Source organism: Rutidosis leptorrhynchoides, chromosome 11 (genome assembly GCF_046630445.1).
Source record: "Rutidosis leptorrhynchoides isolate AG116_Rl617_1_P2 chromosome 11, CSIRO_AGI_Rlap_v1, whole genome shotgun sequence".
In the NCBI taxonomy this organism is placed as follows: Eukaryota; Viridiplantae; Streptophyta; class Magnoliopsida; order Asterales; family Asteraceae; genus Rutidosis; species Rutidosis leptorrhynchoides.
The window spans coordinates 278,159,978-278,178,098 of record NC_092343.1 but is presented as its reverse complement, the minus strand read 5'-3'; positions in this window follow the sequence as shown (position 1 = coordinate 278,178,098).

The window sequence follows — 18,121 nt, the reverse complement described above, 5'->3', positions numbered from 1 at the left end:
AAAACGGCTATGGCATCACCCCCAAGTGTTCCCAAAAACGGCTATGGCATCACTTGATTAACATGTGAGTAAAACACGGCTATTAATCACAATCTTGTACACAAACACGGCTATGTGCACAAATAACACGGATAACAACGTGGGAGTAAAACACGGCTATTACTCGCCACTATATGCACAAACACGGCTATGTGCATAAATAACATACGTAGACAAAAACGGCTACGTCTCGCAACTATGGTCACAAAACGGCTATGTGACACCAGCAATACAGCACATAAATCATATACATACATATATAGATATTCCACTCACCTCAAGTCCCTTGTGAAAGCTAACCGATCTTGCAACCCTTCAATGTAACGTACCTATTACATTATGCATTTATTAACATACAATCTAGTTAAATTAAATGCCAACCTCTAACCCTTGAGCATTTAATTATCCTATCGCATTAAATGACTCAATTATACCAAAACCGCCCATAAATGACCATTCTTGTCATAAATCACTAAAAACTAGTGATTAGGGTCTATTAACATCAACTAACATAAACTTGGTGTATTTCATACCCATTTTACCCAATTAGTTCAACTTTGACTCATATGACCCATTTTGACACTTACACAATCAAACTTTGTCATACATGACCTATTCACAATCTCGCCAACATTTAACAAGTGTATTTAATGCTTACAACACCATTAACATTTACAAACCCTATTTCATTAGACCAAACCCTAGATTATGGTAATTAGGGTTTCCTTTCAACAATCTAATCCAAAATCCACCCATTTAACCCTCAAATGGGTCACACAAATCCCATACGAACCAAACCCTAGCTTAACTAAATAAAACTCGAAACTTAAAGTTGAGACTTACCAAAACTATCCTCTTGTAGCTAATAGCAAGGAGAACAACTTTAATTCTTGCTTCTAGGATTGATTCACAAAACTCTTTCTTCAAATCTCAAGTATAAACTAAGTGGATTTTAAGTTTTGAGAGGAATTTATGAAAGAAAATGGAAAAGAAATGAGAATATAGGATAAGTGGTTGATATTAAAAGCTCCAACCAGATCTACATGTAAAAAGACTAAATTACCCCTAAAACCTATTTAATTTGAGTAAAATTCGGAATCAGAATTGCAGAAGTGCCGTGGCGCGACATAAAGAAGGAAAAATGACCCTTCTTAACTCAAATTCTGATCTGGATTTGCTTTGTTTACCGCGGTGCGATCCCTTTTGCGGCGGCGCGGCGTTTGCCTTTTCCTGGTCACTATGAATGTTTAACATAAAACAAAGGTTCAAACATATATATATATATATATATATATATATATATATATATATATATATATATATATATATATATATATATATATATATATATATATATATATATATATATATATATATATATATATATATACATATGCCCTTATACGACAATTAACACCGTAGCTCATTTAATCACATAACGAACAGGTTTTAAGCGTACTTTTGATTAAGTACGTACCTTAAGACGAGCACAGAAAAACGGGGTGTTACAACTCTCCCCCACTTAAATCGGAGCGCGTCCTCGCGATCCAAGCCGCATGACACGAGGGAAGATAAACCAACACAAATTCTTCGGGCTCCCAAGTAAACTCGGAACCTTTACTACGACGCCATTGGACCTTAAAGATCCTCACCTCCTTGTTACGCAACATTTTAACCTTCTCATCAAGTATAGCAATCGGCCCTTCGACATACTCCAACTTGTTGTTTAACTCTATATCATCTAGTGGCATCCACGACGAATCATCCACAAGACACTTACGGAGATGGGAAACATGAAATGTATTATGGATCCCCGCAAGCTCTTCGGGTAATTCCAAACGATAAGCAACTTCACCAACCCGAGCCAAAATCTTAAATGGCCCAATAAACCGAGGAGCTAACTTTCCTCATTTCCGAAACCGAATAATACCCTTCCATGGCGAAACCTTGAGCATCACCATATCACCTTCTTGGAATTCAATCAAGCGTCTACGCTTATCGGCGTAAGACTTTTGCCTATCTTGCGCCTTTTTCAAATGTTCCCGAATCATATTGATTTTATCATTTGTCTCCAATACCAAGTCGGAGCTCCCGAGTTCCTTTTGTCCCACTTCTCCCCAACAAATCAGGGTTCGACACCTTCTACCATACAATATCTCATACGGTGGCATTCCAATACTAGAGTGAAAACTATTATTGTATGAGAATTCCACCAAAGGTAAATGTTCATCCCAACTACCACCGAAGTCAATGATACACGCACGTAACATATCCTCCAATGTTTGATTCGTACGTTCGGTTTGACCGTCCGTTTGAGGATGGTACGCCGTACTCATATTTACCCTCGTACCCATATCTTCATGAAATTTCTTCCAAAATCGAGAAGTAAAACGCGTGTCCCGATCCGAAACGATAGACGCGGGAACGCCATGTCTCGATATCACCTCTTTAATGAACATCTTCACGAGTGCCTCCGACGAAATTGCTTCTTTAATAGGAAGAAACAACGCACTCTTCGTCAATCTATCGACAATCACCCAAATAGTGTCAAATTGGGTTCTTGCCGTTTTCGGCAACTTGGTAATAAAATCCATGGTAATATGCTCCCACTTCCACATCGGAACTTCTAGCGGTTGCAACTTACCATACGGATTTTGGTGTTCGGCTTTAACTTGCAAGCACGTGACGCATTGCTCAACATACTTAACAACGTCGCATTTCATGCCCGGCCACCAATAATCTTTCTTCAAATCATGGTACATGTTTGTCGTACCCGGATGTATGGAATACTTAGACTTGTGCGCCTCATCAAGAAGCACCTTTCGGAAACCACCCATCTTAGGCACCCACACTCTTTCTTGAAAAGACAATAAACCACGCGAACCCATCGTAATGAATTCCGATTGCCCCATAATTCGTTCCGCATGCTTGTTGTGAACGTAAGCCTCTATTTGAATCACACCAAGTTTTTCAAGAAAATCGTTAGTAATAATCATACGTAACAATCCCAATCGTAACGCCGGGTGGTGACTCTTTTGGCTTAACGCATCCGCGACCACATTCGCTTTGCCCAGATGATAAAGTATCTCACAATCATAGTCTTTCACCATATCCATCCATCTACGTTGACGATAATTCAAATCCCGTTGATCAAAAAGATGTTTCAAACTCTTGTGATCCGAATAAATCATACACTTGACACCATACAAGTAATGGCGCCAAATTTTCAAAGCATGGACCACCGCCGCTAATTCGAGATCATGAGTCGGGTATCTCTTTTCATGTTCCTTTAATTGGCGTGAGGCGTAAGCGATGACTTTACCTCGTTGCATTAGAACACACCCGAGCCCATTCAAAGAAGCATCAGAATAGACCGTCATATCAACTACTCCTTTCGGCAATACTAAGACCGGAGCTTTACACAATTTCTCTTTCAATGATTGAAAAGCGATTTCTTGCTCGTTCTCCCAATTGAATCTCGTATTCTTCCTTGTAAACTTAGTTAATGGTGAAGCAATCTTGGAAAAGTCTTGGATAAACCGACGATAATAACCGGCCAATCCGAGAAAACTTCGGATTTCCGTAGGCGTATTCGGTCATCCCCAATCCTTCATCGTCTCTATCTTCCCCGGATCTACTTGAATACCATCATTGTTCACAATATGGCCAAGGAATTGAACCTCCCTTAGCCAAAATTCATATTTTGAGAATTTAGCATACAACTTCTCTTTTCTCAACATTTTCAATACTTCGCGCAAGTGGTGTTCATGTTCCGTCATGCTCTTAGAATAGACAAGAATATCGTCAATGAACACAATTACCGACTTGTCCAACATAGGTTGGCACACTTGGTTCATAAGATCCATGAATGCCACCGGTGCATTCGTAAGACCAAAAGGCATAACCACAAATTCAAAATGCCCGTAACGCGTTCGAAAGGCCATTTTCTCAATATCTTCCTCACGGACCCGCATTTGGTGATAGCCGGACCGTAGGTCGATCTTAGAGAAATATGTCGCACCTTAGAGTTGGTCAAACAAATTGTCAATCTGAGGCAATGGATAACGATTTTTGATTGTCACCTTATTTAACTCCCGATAATCGATGCACATCCGCATACTACCATCCTTCTTTTTCACGAATAAAACTGGAGCGCACCATGGCGAAGCACTCGGTCGAATAAAACCCTTCTCAAGCAACTCTTGGGGTTGATTTAACAACTCTTGCATTTCCGTCGGTGCTAAATGATAAGGAGTTTTAGCAATGGGAGTAGCTCCCGGAACCAACTCAATGCGAAACTCGACTTGTCTTTCCGCCGGAACACCCGGTAACTCATCCGGAAAAACATCATCAAACTCACTTACCACCGGAATTTCACGAATGGGTGGTGGCTCATTACGAGTATTAACAACATGAGCAAGGAAAGCCATGCCACCGGTAACAACGAGACGACGTGCCCGTGCAAAAGTGCATATCGGCACCGGTCTCCTTCGTTTATCACCATGAATAATTAACTCTCCCCCACTTGGGGTCTTCACACGAATAGATTTTTCATGGCACGCAATATCAGCTCTATTATGATCGAGCCAATCCATACCAACCACGATATCAAAATCACCCAACGTCATCGGAATGAGATCAATATTAAAGTTCTCGGAACCAAACACAACGTTACAATTTTTACACACATCAACCACTAGCACCGTCTTGCCATCCGCTATTTCGACTTCTACCGGATGACTTAACTTAGCTAACGGTTTATTAAGTTTAGGCACAAATTTTGGAGACACGAACGATAAATTTGCACCGCTATCAGATAGAATCCTTGCCGGATTAGAGTTAACCATGAAAGTACCTGAGATGACTTCGTTGGATTGTTTGGCTTCATCATTCGTCATCAAGTAGTTACGCCGCCTAGCCGACCCCGCCGCCTTCTCTAGCCTCTTTACTTGGTCGTTTAATAATTCGGGACATTCCGCCTTCCGATGCCCCGTCTTTTGACAATTAAAGCACGTGACCGTCTTGATCAAACAATCACAAGCATAATGACCCGGCTTCCCACAACTATAACAAGTAGGCGTAAAAGTATTCGAACCACCCTTCTTCATACTTCCGACGCTTTTGGACACACCCTTGCTCTTCTTGTTGGAGTAACTAGGCGCTCCAAATTTTCTTTTGCTCGACCCATAACTAACCGGAACCGGACTTGGAGCTTGTGCTTCAAACCCTTTTGCCACTGCCAAAAGCTTAGTGAAAGTTACAACATGATCGATACTAATTTTACCCTTTAAATCATCTCTAAGGGTTGCATGAAAGTCTTCCATTAGCATTTAATCATTTCCCGCATACTCGGGACAAAAACGTGCCTTGGCGAGAAAATTGGTTTTAAGAGTGTTTAGGTCCAAAGACCCTTGACGCATGTTCCTTAACTCGTTGTGCAATTTAGAAAGATCCGCTTGCGTACGATATTCAAGGAAAAACTCCTTCTTGAAATCCGCCCAAGATAACCCCACAAAAGCCGCATCACCGACCATATCAATCTTGCCATAGAGCCAATCTTTAGCATGGCCCCTTAACAAACTAGTAGCAAGCCTCGTTTTTTTCTCAGGTGGGCACTCGATCGTGCGAAAACAACCTTCAACATCGGAAATACAAGCCGCACTCTTCATGGGGTCGGGATCCCCGTGAAAGTGAGGAGGCTTAGTTGCCAAGAAGTTCTTATAGCTAAACTCCAACTCGCCCACATTTTGAGGTCTAGGAAACCTCCTTTCAACTTTTTCTTTAACGGCATTAGTCATCCGTTCTTGAATCATATAGACAATTTGTTCCGAAACCGACTCTTCGAATATTTGTTTAACCCTTCGTGAGAAAACCGAAACATAGTTTTCTAAAGCGGTCTCAATCTTGGTGGTCATCTCATCTTCCTCCACATGAGAGGGAACACCATTGCCCTTCGTATTCGTTCCGTTTCTCGTCTTCATTCTAAAGATTAAAAATGGATTAGACATCACCAACAATTTAATACATATATATATACCTATGCATATGACCGCACACACAACACATCTAGCTCGATACTTGTCGCACATCCTTGTTTGACTTGACTTGCAACCGTAATAGTGGTCGCGACTCACTATTACGCTCACATGCCGTGCCATGCTAAAACGTGTCACAACTGTAGTGACCCGAACTTTTCCATGTTTATGTATATTAATTGAGATTGATATTTACATGATTAAATGTTTCCAACATGTTAAGCAATCAAACTTGTTAAGACTTGATTAATTGAAATATGTTTCATATAGACAATTGACCACCCAAGTTGACCGGTGATTCACGAACGTTAAAATTTGTAAAAACTATATGATGACATATATATGGATATATATATAGTTAACATGATACTATGATAAGTAAACATATCATTAAGCATATTAACAATGAACTACATATGTAAAAACAAGACTACTAACTTAATGATTTTTAAACGAGACATATATGTAACGATTATCGTTGTAAAGACATTTAATGTATATATATCATATTAAGAGATATTCATACATGATAATATCATGATAATATAATAATTTAAAATCTCATTTGATATTATAAACATTGGGTTAACAACATTTAACAAGATCGTTAACCTAAAGGTTTCAAAACAACACTTACATGTAACGACTAACGATGACTTAACGACTCAGTTAAAATGTATATACATGTAGTGTTTTAATATGTATTTATACACTTTTGAAAGACTTCAATACACTTATCAAAATACTTCTACTTAACAAAAATGCTTACAATTACATCCTCGTTCAGTTTCATCAACAATTCTACTCGTATGCACCCGTATTCGTACTCGTACAATACACAGCTTTTAGATGTATGTACTATAGGTATATACACTCCAATGATCAGCTCTTAGCAGCCCATGTGAGTCACCTAACACATGTGGGAACTATCATTTGGCAACTAGCATGAAATATCTCATAAAATTACAAAAATATGAGTAATCATTCATGACTTATTTACATGAAAACAAAATTACATATCCTTTATATCTAATCCATACACCGACGACCAAAAACACCTACAAACACTTTCATTCTTCAATTTTCTTCATCTAATTAATCTCTCTCAAGTTCTATCTTCAAGTTCTAAGTGTTCTTCATATATTCTACAAGTTCTAGTTACATAAAATCAAGAATACTTTCAAGTTTGCTAGCTCACTTCCAATCTTGTAAGGTGATCATCCAACCTCAAGAAATCTTTGTTTCTTATAGTAGGTTATCATTCTAATACAAGGTAATAATCATATTCAAACTTTGGTTCCATTTCTATAACTATAACAATCTTATTTCAAGTGATGATCTTACTTGAACTTGATTTCGTGTCATGATTCTGCTTCAAGAACTTCGAGCCATCCAAGGATCCGTTGAAGCAAGATCCATTTTTCTCTTTTACAGTAGGTTTATCCAAGGAACTTAAGGTAGTAATGATGTTCATAACATCATTCGATTTATACATATAAAGCTATCTTATTCGAAGGTTTAAACTTGTAATCACTAGAACATAGTTTAGTTAATTCTAAACTTGTTCACAAACAAAAGTTAATCCTTCTAACTTGACTTTTAAAATCAACTAAACACATGTTCTATATCTATATGATATGCTAACTTAATGATTTAAAACCTGGAAACACGAAAAACACCGTAAAACCGGATTTACGCCGTCGTAGTAACACCGCGGGCTGTTTTGGGTTAGTTAATTAAAAACTATGATAAACTTTTATTTAAAAGTTGTTATTCTGAGAAAATGATTTTTATTATGAACATGAAACTATATCCAAAAATTATGGTTAAACTCAAAGTGGAAGTATGTTTTCTAAAATGGTCATCTAGACGTCGTTCTTTCGACTGAAATGACTACCTTTACAAAAATGACTTGTAACTTATTTTTCCGACTATAAACCTATACTTTTCTGTTTAGATTCATAAAATAGAGTTCAATATGAAACCATAGCAATTTGATTCACTCAAAAAGGATTTAAAATGAAGAAGTTATGGGTAAAACAAGATTGGATAATTTTTCTCATTTTAGCTACGTGAAAATTGGTAGCAAATCTATTCCAACCATAACTTAATTAACTTGTATTGTATATTATGTAATCTTGAGATACCATAGACACGTATACAATGTTTCGACCTATCATGTCGACACATCTATATATATTTCGGAACAACCATAGACACTCTATATGTGAATGTTGGAGTTAGCTATACATGGTTGAGGTTGATTCTAAAATATATATAGTTTGAGTTGTGATCAATACTGAGATACGTATACACTGGGTCGTGGATTGATTCAAGATAATATTTATCGATTTATTTCTGTACATCTAACTGTGGACAACTAGTTGTAGGTTACTAACGAGGATAGCTGACTTAATAAACTTAAAACATCAAAATATATTAAAAGTGTTGTAAATATATTTTGAACATACTTTGATATATATGTATATATTGTTATAGGTTTGTGAATCAACCAGTGGCCAAGTCTTACTTCCCGACGAAGTAAAAATCTGTGAAAGTGACTTATAGTCCCACTTTTAAAATCTAATATTTTTGGGATGAGAATACATGCAGGTTTTATAAATGATTTACAAAATAGACACAAGTACATGAAACTACATTCTATGGTTGAATTATCGATATCGAATATGCCCCTTTTTATTAAGTCTGGTAATCTAAGAATTAGGGAACAGACACCCTAATTGACGCGAATCCTAAAGATAGATCTATTGGGCCCAACAAGCCCCATCCAAAGTACCGGATGCTTTAGTACTTCGAAATTTATATCATATCCGAAGGGTGTCCCGGAATGATGGGGATATTCTTATATATGCATCTTGTTAATGTCGGTTACCAGGTGTTCACCATATGAATGATTTTTATCTCTATGTATGGGATGTGTATTGAAATATGAAATCTTGTGGTCTATTATTATGATTTGATATATGTATATATATAGGTTAAACCTATAACTCACCAACATTTTTGTTGACGTTTTAAGCATGTTTATTCTCAGGTGATTATTAAGAGCTTCCGCTATCGCATACTTAAATAAGGACGAGATTTGGAGTCCATGCTTGTATGATATTGTGTAAAAACTGCATTCAAGAAACTTATTTTGTTGTAACTTATTTGTATTGTAAACCATTATGTAATGGTCGTGTGTAAACAGGATATTTTAGATTATCATTATTTAATAATCTACGTAAAGCTTTTTAAAACCTTTATCTATGAAATAAAGGTTATGGTTTGTTTTAAAAATGAATGCAGTCTTTGAAAAACGTCTCATATAGAGGTCAAAACCTCGCAACGAAATCAATTAATATGGAACGTTTTTAATCAATAAGAACGGGACATTTCAGTTGGTATCCGAGCGTTGGTCTTAGAGAACCAGAATTTTGAATTAGTGTGTCTTATCGAGTTTGTTAGGATGCATTAGTGGGTCTGGACTTCGACCATGTTTACTTGAAAAATGATTGCTTAACAAATTTTGTTGGAAACTATATATTTTTAACATGTGAATATTATGTGATATATTAATCTCTTAACGCGTTTGATATTATGTGATAGATGTGTACCTCTAGAACAAGTCCCATTGACTCACCTAATAATAATGAAGAGTCAAATGTAAATTGGAATGATTCGTGGACTGATTCACAAGTTCCCGAAGAGGAACCGGAAGAAGAGTCGGAACCGGAAGAAGAATCGGAACCGGAAGAAGAATCGGAACCGAAAGAAGAATCGGAACCGGTGGGGGAAATAATAAAACGGTTAAGTAAAAGAAAATCCTCAACCAACCGACCAAGGTTAATTATGGTCAATGGTGTTTCCGCCAAGGAAGCAAAATATTGGGAGGATTACCAATTCTCCGATGAATTGGATTCCGACGAGAATTCCGATGATGTTATAGAAATTACCCCAACTTAATTTAAAAAGGCAAAAGAAAATAATAAGGGAAAGGGCATAAAAATAGAGAAATCTAATTCCAACCCCGATGAACTTTATATGTATCGTCAACCCCCGAAGTCCTTAAGTTGTAACAATGACCCGGGAACCTCTAAACCACCAGGTTTTTCTAAACCAATGTGGAAAACGACGGCTCGTATTAGGGGAACATCATATATCCCTAGAAACTTGGCAAAACGAACCAAAACCGAAGAAGAAGAAACAAGCGAGTCGGAATAAGATAGTTGTATTCGTGTGATGTAATATATGTAATATAGTGTGCTTATGCTTTATGCTTTATGATATATGTAAAAATTGCTTGTATTAATAAGTATTTTTTTTATGAATCTAACTCTTGTCTATTTTACAGTATAAAAACACAAAATGGATAGACAACCCAATATTTTAAGAGACCTACCCGGAGACATGATTGATGAAATCTTGTCTAGAGTCGGTCAGAATTCTTCGGCACAACTATTTAAGACGAGATCAGTTTGTAAGACATTCGAAGAACGTTCCAAGAATGCCTTGGTTTATAAAAGGCTTTCGTTCGAAAGATGGGGGATATCACATTGGGAAATCCATAAGTTACGATGTGTTTACTTTGACGCATATATTGCGGGGAACCCAAATGCTATTTTACGCAATGGGTTATGAAATTATTTTGACACAATATATCCGAATATTGGACTTCGTGATTTAGAAAAAGCGGCTAACATGCAACATAAAGAAGCATGTTATGCTTACGGATTAGTAATGTTCGCTTCTCACCAAAGTGAGAATAAGAACATCGGGCTACAACTATTAAACAAAACGTTTCCACAAGTGACGGAGTCGGTAATTGGGGTAAGAAATGAGGTTTTTAGATTGTTACGGGACTGTTGGACATTACGTAATCCTCGTCCCTTTGACGACGTTACAACACGCTGTCTTATCAACGGCCATAACGGTTATGTTCCACAAGACCAAGGATGGGAAGTAATCCTAGTAAAACCAGAATGCATGACTTGTTTCTGGACGTATGAATTACGTGTCTTTATTGCCTTTGCTGAACGACTTGTGTACTAGCTAGAATTATCTTCACAACCATCTTGTATCAAATTTATTGTGTGCTATATTTCATGCTATATGTAAAATAAGCGGTATTGTAAGTTTGTAAAATATTGTGTAAAAGTTTGAACGCGAAATATTATTATAATCAGTTTTTCATATAGAATTGTAGTAGTTGAATTGTATATTAGCTACTAAGTATGAACTTAACGGGTAGGTACTACCCGAATTTAAACTTATAAAACGCTAATATGAAGAAAAAGCTTTTATAAATCAGTTCATATTATGCTACGAAATACTATTAACTACTCTTAATATTCTGTATGATTAACTTGTTCCATTTGACTATTTTGAAGGAAATGGCACCGACTACTCGACACACCGTGAATATGAATGAAGAGGAATTCCGTACTTTTCTAGCTTCAAACATAGCCGCAGTACAGGCTGCGCTACATACCAACAATAACCTTGGATCTAGCAGTACAGGAAATCGTGTAGGATGCACCTACAAAGAATTCACTGCCTGCAAACCTTTGGAATTTGATGGAACCGAAGGACCGATCGGATTGAAACGGTGGACCGAGAAGGTCGAATCGGTGTTTGCCATAAGTAAGTGTACTGAAGAGGACAAAGTGAAGTACGCTACGCATACCTTCACAGGTTCTGCGTTAACATGGTGGAATACCTATCTAGAGCAAGTGGGACAAGACGATGCGTACGCACTACCGTGGTCAGCATTCAAGCACTTGATGAACGAGAAGTACCGTCCCAGAACCGAGGTCAATAAGCTCAAGATAGAACTTAGAGGGTTACGAACCCAAGGATTTGAAATTACCACGTACGAAAGACGATTCACAGAATTGTGCCTATTGTGTCCAGGAGCATTCGGAGATGAGGAAGAGAAGATCGACGCGTTTGTGAAAGGATTACCGGAAAGAATCCAAGAAGATATAAGTTCACACGAGCCCGCCTCCATACAACAGGCATGTAGAATGGCTCACAAACTAGTGAACCAGATTGAAGAAAGAATTAAAGAACAGACTGCTGAAGAGGCCAATGTGAAGCAAGTCAAAAGAAAGTGGGAGGAAAACGGTGATAAGAATCACCAATACAACAACAACAGCAATTACAACAATAATCGCAACAATTATCCCAACAATCGCAACATCAATCGCAACTACAACAAACGGCCCAACAACAACAACAACAACAACAACAACAACAACAACAACAACAACAACAACAACAACAACAATAACAACAACAACAACAGTAACTACAACAATCATCCCAACAACAATAATAACCGCAACAACAACAACAATCAGAAGCAGCTATGCCAAAGGTGTGAAAAGTATCACTCGGGGTTCTGCACCAAATTTTGCAACAAGTGTAAAAGAAATGGTCATAGCGCGGCGAAGTGTGAGGTCTACGGTGTAGTGACCCGAACTTTTCCATGTTTATATATATTAATTGAGATTGATATTTACATGATTAAATGTTTCCAACATGTTAAGCAATCAAACTTGTTAAGACTTGATTAATTGAAATAGGTTTCATATAGACAATTGACCACCCAAGTTGACCGGTGATTCACGAACGTTAAAACTTGTAAAAACTATATGATGACATATATATGGTTATATATATAGTTAACATGATATTATGATATGTAAACATATCATTAAGTATATTAACAATGAACTACATATGTAAAAACAAGACTACTAACTTAATGATTTTGAAACGAGACATATATGTAACGATTATCGTTGTAACGACATTTAATGTATATATATCATATTAAGAGATATTCGTACATCATAATATCATGATAATATAATAATTTAAAATCTATTTTGATATTATAAACATTGGGTTAACAACATTTAACAAGATCGTTAACCTAAAGGTTTCAAAACAACATTTACATGTAACGACTAACGATGACTTAACGACTCAGTTAAAATGTATATACATGTAGTGTTTTAATATGTATTCATACACTTTTGAAAGACTTCAAGATACTTATCAAAATACTTCTACTTAACAAAAATGCTTACAATTACATCCTCGTTCAGTTTCATCAACAATTCTACTTGTATGCACCCGTATTCGTACTCGTACAATACACAGCTTTTAGATGTATGTACTATTGGTATATACACTCCAATGATCAGCTCTTAGCAGCCCATGTGAGTCACCTAACACATGTGGGAACCATCATTTGGCAACTAGCATGAAATATCTCATAAAATTACAAAAATATGAGTAATCATTCATGACTTATTTACATGAAAACAAAATTACATATCCTTTATATCTAATCCATACACCAACGACCAAAAACACCTACAAACACTTTCATTCTTCAATTTTCTTCATCTAATTGAACTCTCTCAAGTTCTATCTTCAAGTTCTAAGTGTTCTTCATAAATTCCAAAAGTTCTAGTTTCATAAAATCAAGAATACTTTCAAGTTTGCTAGCTCACTTCCAATCTTGTAAGGTGATCATCCAACCTCAAGAAATCTTTGTTTCTTACAGTAGGTTATCATTCTAATACAAGGTAATAATCATATTCAAACTTTGGTTCAATTTCTATAACTATAACAATCTTATTTCAAGTGATGATCTTACTTGAACTTGTTTTCGTGTCATGATTTTGCTTTAAGAACTTTGAGCCATCCAAGGATCCATTGAAGCTAGATCCATTTTTCTCTTTTCTAGTAGGTTCATCCAAGGAACTTAAGGTAGTAATGATGTTCATAACATCATTCGATTCATACATATAAAACTATCTTATTCGAAGGTTTAAACTTGTAATCACTAGAACATAGTTTAGTTAATTCTAAACTTGTTCACAAACAAAAGTTAATCCTTCTAACTTGACTTTTAAAATCAACTAAACACATGTTCTATATCTTTATGATATGCTAACTTAATGATTTAAAACCTGGAAACACGAAAAACACCGTAAAACCGGATTTACGCCGTCGTAGTAACACCGCGGGCTGTTTTGGGTTAGTTAATTAAAAACTATGATAAACTTTGATTTAAAAGTTGTTATTCTGAGAAAATGATTTTTATTATGAACATGAAACTATATCCAAAAATTATGGTTAAACTCAAAGTGGAAGTATGTTTTCTAAAATGGTCATCTAGACGTCGTTCTTTCGACTGAAATGACTACCTTTACAAAAACAACTTGTAACTTATTTTTCCGACTAGAAACCTATACTTTTTTTGTTTAGATTCATAAAATAGAGTTCAATATGAAACCATAGCAATTTGATTCACTCAAAACGGATTTAAAATGAAGAAGTTATGGGTAAAACAAGATTGGATAATTTTTCTCATTTTAGCTACGTGAAAATTGGTAACAAATTTATTCCAACCATAACTTAATCAACTTGTATTATATATTATGTAATCTTGAGATACCATAGACACGTATACAATGTTTCGACCTATCATGTCGACACATCTATATATATTTCGGAACAACCATAGACACTCTATATGTGAATGTTGGAGTTAGCTATACAGGGTTGAGGTTGATTCCAAAATATATATAGTTTGAGTTGTGATCAATACTGAGATACGTATACACTGGGTCGTGGATTGATTCAAGATAATATTTATCGATTTATTTCTGTACATCTAACTGTGGACAACTAGTTGTAGGTTACTAACGAGGACAGCTGACTTAATAAACTTAAAACATCAAAATATATTAAAAGTGTTGTAAATATATTTTGAACATACTTTGATATATATGTATATATTGTTATAGGTTCGTGAATCAACCAGTGGCCAAGTCTTACTTCCCGACGAAGTAAAAATCTGTGAAAGTGAGTTATAGTCCCACTTTTAAAATCTAATATTTTTGGGATGAGAATACATGCAGGTTTTATAAATGATTTACAAAATAGACACAAGTACGTGAAACTACATTCTATGGTTGAATTATCGAAATCGAATATGCCCCTTTTTATTAAGTCTGGTAATCTAAGAATTAGGGAACAGACACCCTAATTGACGCGAATCCTAAAGATAGATCTATTGGGCCTAACAAACCCCATCCAAAGTACCGGATGCTTTAGTACTTCGAAATTTATATCATATCCGAAGGGTGTCCCGGAATGATGGGGATATTCTTATATATGCATCTTGTTATTGTCGGTTACCAGGTGTTCACCATATGAATGATTTTTATCTCTATGTATGGGATGTGTATTGAAATATGAAATCTTGTGGTCTATTGTTACGATTTGATATATATAGGTTAAACCTATAACTCACCAACATTTTTGTTGACGTTTTAAGCATGTTTATTCTCAGGTGATTATTAAGAGCTTCCGCTGTCGCATACTTAAATAAGGACAAGATTTGGAGTCCATGCTTGTATGATATTGTGTAAAAACTGCATTCAAGAAACTTATTTTGTTGTAACATATTTGTATTGTAAACCATTATGTAATGGTCGTGTGTAAACAGGATATTTTAGATTATCATTATTTGATAATCTACGTAAAGCTTTTTAAACCTTTATTGATGAAATAAAGGTTATGGTTTGTTTAAAAATGAATGCAGTCTTTGAAAAACGTCTCATATAGAGGTCAAAACCTCGCAACGAAATCAATTAATATGGAACGTTTTTAATCAATAAGAACGGGACATTTCAGTTGGTATCCGAGCGTTGGTCTTAGAGAACCAGAAAATTTGCATTAGTGTGTCTTATCGAGTTTGTTAGGATGCATTAGTGAGTCTGGACTTCGACCGTGTTTTCTTTAAAAATGATTGCTTAACATTTTTGTTGGAAACTATATATTTTTAACATATGAATATTATGTGATATATTAATCTCTTAACGTGTTTGATATTATGTGATAGATGTCTACCTCTAGAACAAGTCCCATTGACTCACCTAATAATAATGAAGAGTCAAATGTAAATTGGAATGATTTGTGGACTGATTCACAAGTTCCCGAAGAGGAACCGGAAGAAGAGTCGGAACCGGAAGAAGAATCGGAACCGGAAGAAGAATCGGAACCGGATGAAGAAATAGAACCGGTGGGGGAAATAATAAAACGGTTAAGTAAAAGAAAATCCTCAACCAACCGACCAAAGTTAATTATGGTCAATGGTGTTTCCGCCAAGGAAGCAAAATATTGGGAGGATTACCAATTCTCCGATGAATCGGATTCCGACGAGAATTCCGATGATGTTATAGAAATTACCCCAACTGAATTTAAAAAGGCAAAAGAAAATAATAAGGGAAAGGGCATAAAAATAGAGAAATCTAATTCCAACCCCGATGAACTTTATATGTATCGTCAACCCCCGAAGTCCTTAAGTTGTAACAATGACCCGGGAACCTCTAAACCACCAGGTTTTTCTAAACCAATGTGGACAACGACGGCTCGTATTAGGGGAACATCATATATCCCTAGAAACTTGGAAAAACGAACCAAAACCGAAGAAGAAGAAACGAGCGAGTCGGAATAAGATAGTTGTATTCGTGTGGTGTAATATATGGAATATAGTGTTCTTATGCTTTATGATATATGTAAAAATTGCTTGTATTAATAAGTATTTTTTTTATGAATCTAACTCTTGTCTATTTTACAGTTTAAAAACACAAAATGGATAGACAACCCAATATTTTAAGAGACCTACCCGGAGACATGATTGATGAAATCTTGTCTAGAGTCGGCCAGAATTCTTCGGCACAACTATTTAAGGCGAGATCAGTTTGTAAGACATTCGAAGAACGTTCCAAGAATGTCTTGGTTTATAAGAGACTTTCGTTTGAAAGATGGGGGATATCACATTGGGAAACCCATAAGTTACGATGTGTTTACTTTGACGCATATATTGCGGGGAACCCAAATGCTATTTTACGCAACGGGTTAAGAAATTATTTTGACTCAATATATCCGAATATTGGACTTCGTGATTTAGAAAAAGCGGCTAACATGCAACATAAAGAAGCATGTTATGCTTACGGATTAGTAATGTTCGCTTCTCACCAAAGTGAGAACAAGAACATCGGGCTACAACTATTAAACAAAACGTTTCCACAAGTGACGGAGTCGGTAATTGGGGTAAGAAATGAGGTTTTTAGATTATTACGGGACTGTTGGACATTACGTAACCCTCGTCCCTTTGATGACGTTACAACACGCTGTCTTATCAACGGCCATAACGGTTATGTTGCACAAGACCAAGGATGGGAAGTAGTCCTAGTAAAACCAGAATGCATGACTTGTTTCTGGACGTATGAATTACGTGTCTTTATTGCCTTTGCTGAACGACTTGTGTACTAGCTAGAATTGTCTTCACAACTATCTTGTATCAAAGTTATTGTGTGCTATATTTCATGCTTTATGTAAAATAAGCGGTATTGTAAGTTTGTAAAATATTGTATAAAAGTTTGAACGCGAAATATTATTATAATCAGTTTTTCATATAGAATTGTAGTAGTTGAATTGTATATTAGCTACTAAGTATGAACTTAACGGGTAGGTACTACCCGAATTTAAACTTATAAAACGCTAATATGAAGAAAAAGCTTTTATAAATGAGTTCATATTATGCTACGAAATACTATTAATTACTCTTAATATTCTGTATGATTAACTTGTTCCATTTAACTATTTTGAAGGAAATGGCACCGACTACTCGACACACCGTGAATATGAATGAAGAGGAATTCCGTACTTTTCTAGCTTCAAACATAGCCGCAGTACAGGCTGCGCTACATACCAACAATAACCTTGGATCTAGCAGTACAGGAAATCGTGTAGGATGCACCTACAAAGAATTCACTGCCTGCAAACCTTTGGAATTTGATGGAACCGAAGGACCAATCGGATTGAAACGGTGGACCGAGAAGGTTGAATCGGTGTTTGCCATAAGTAAGTGTACTGAAGAGGACAAAGTGAAGTACGCTACGCATACCTTCACAGGTTCTGCGTTAACATGGTGGAATACCTATCTAGAGCAAGTG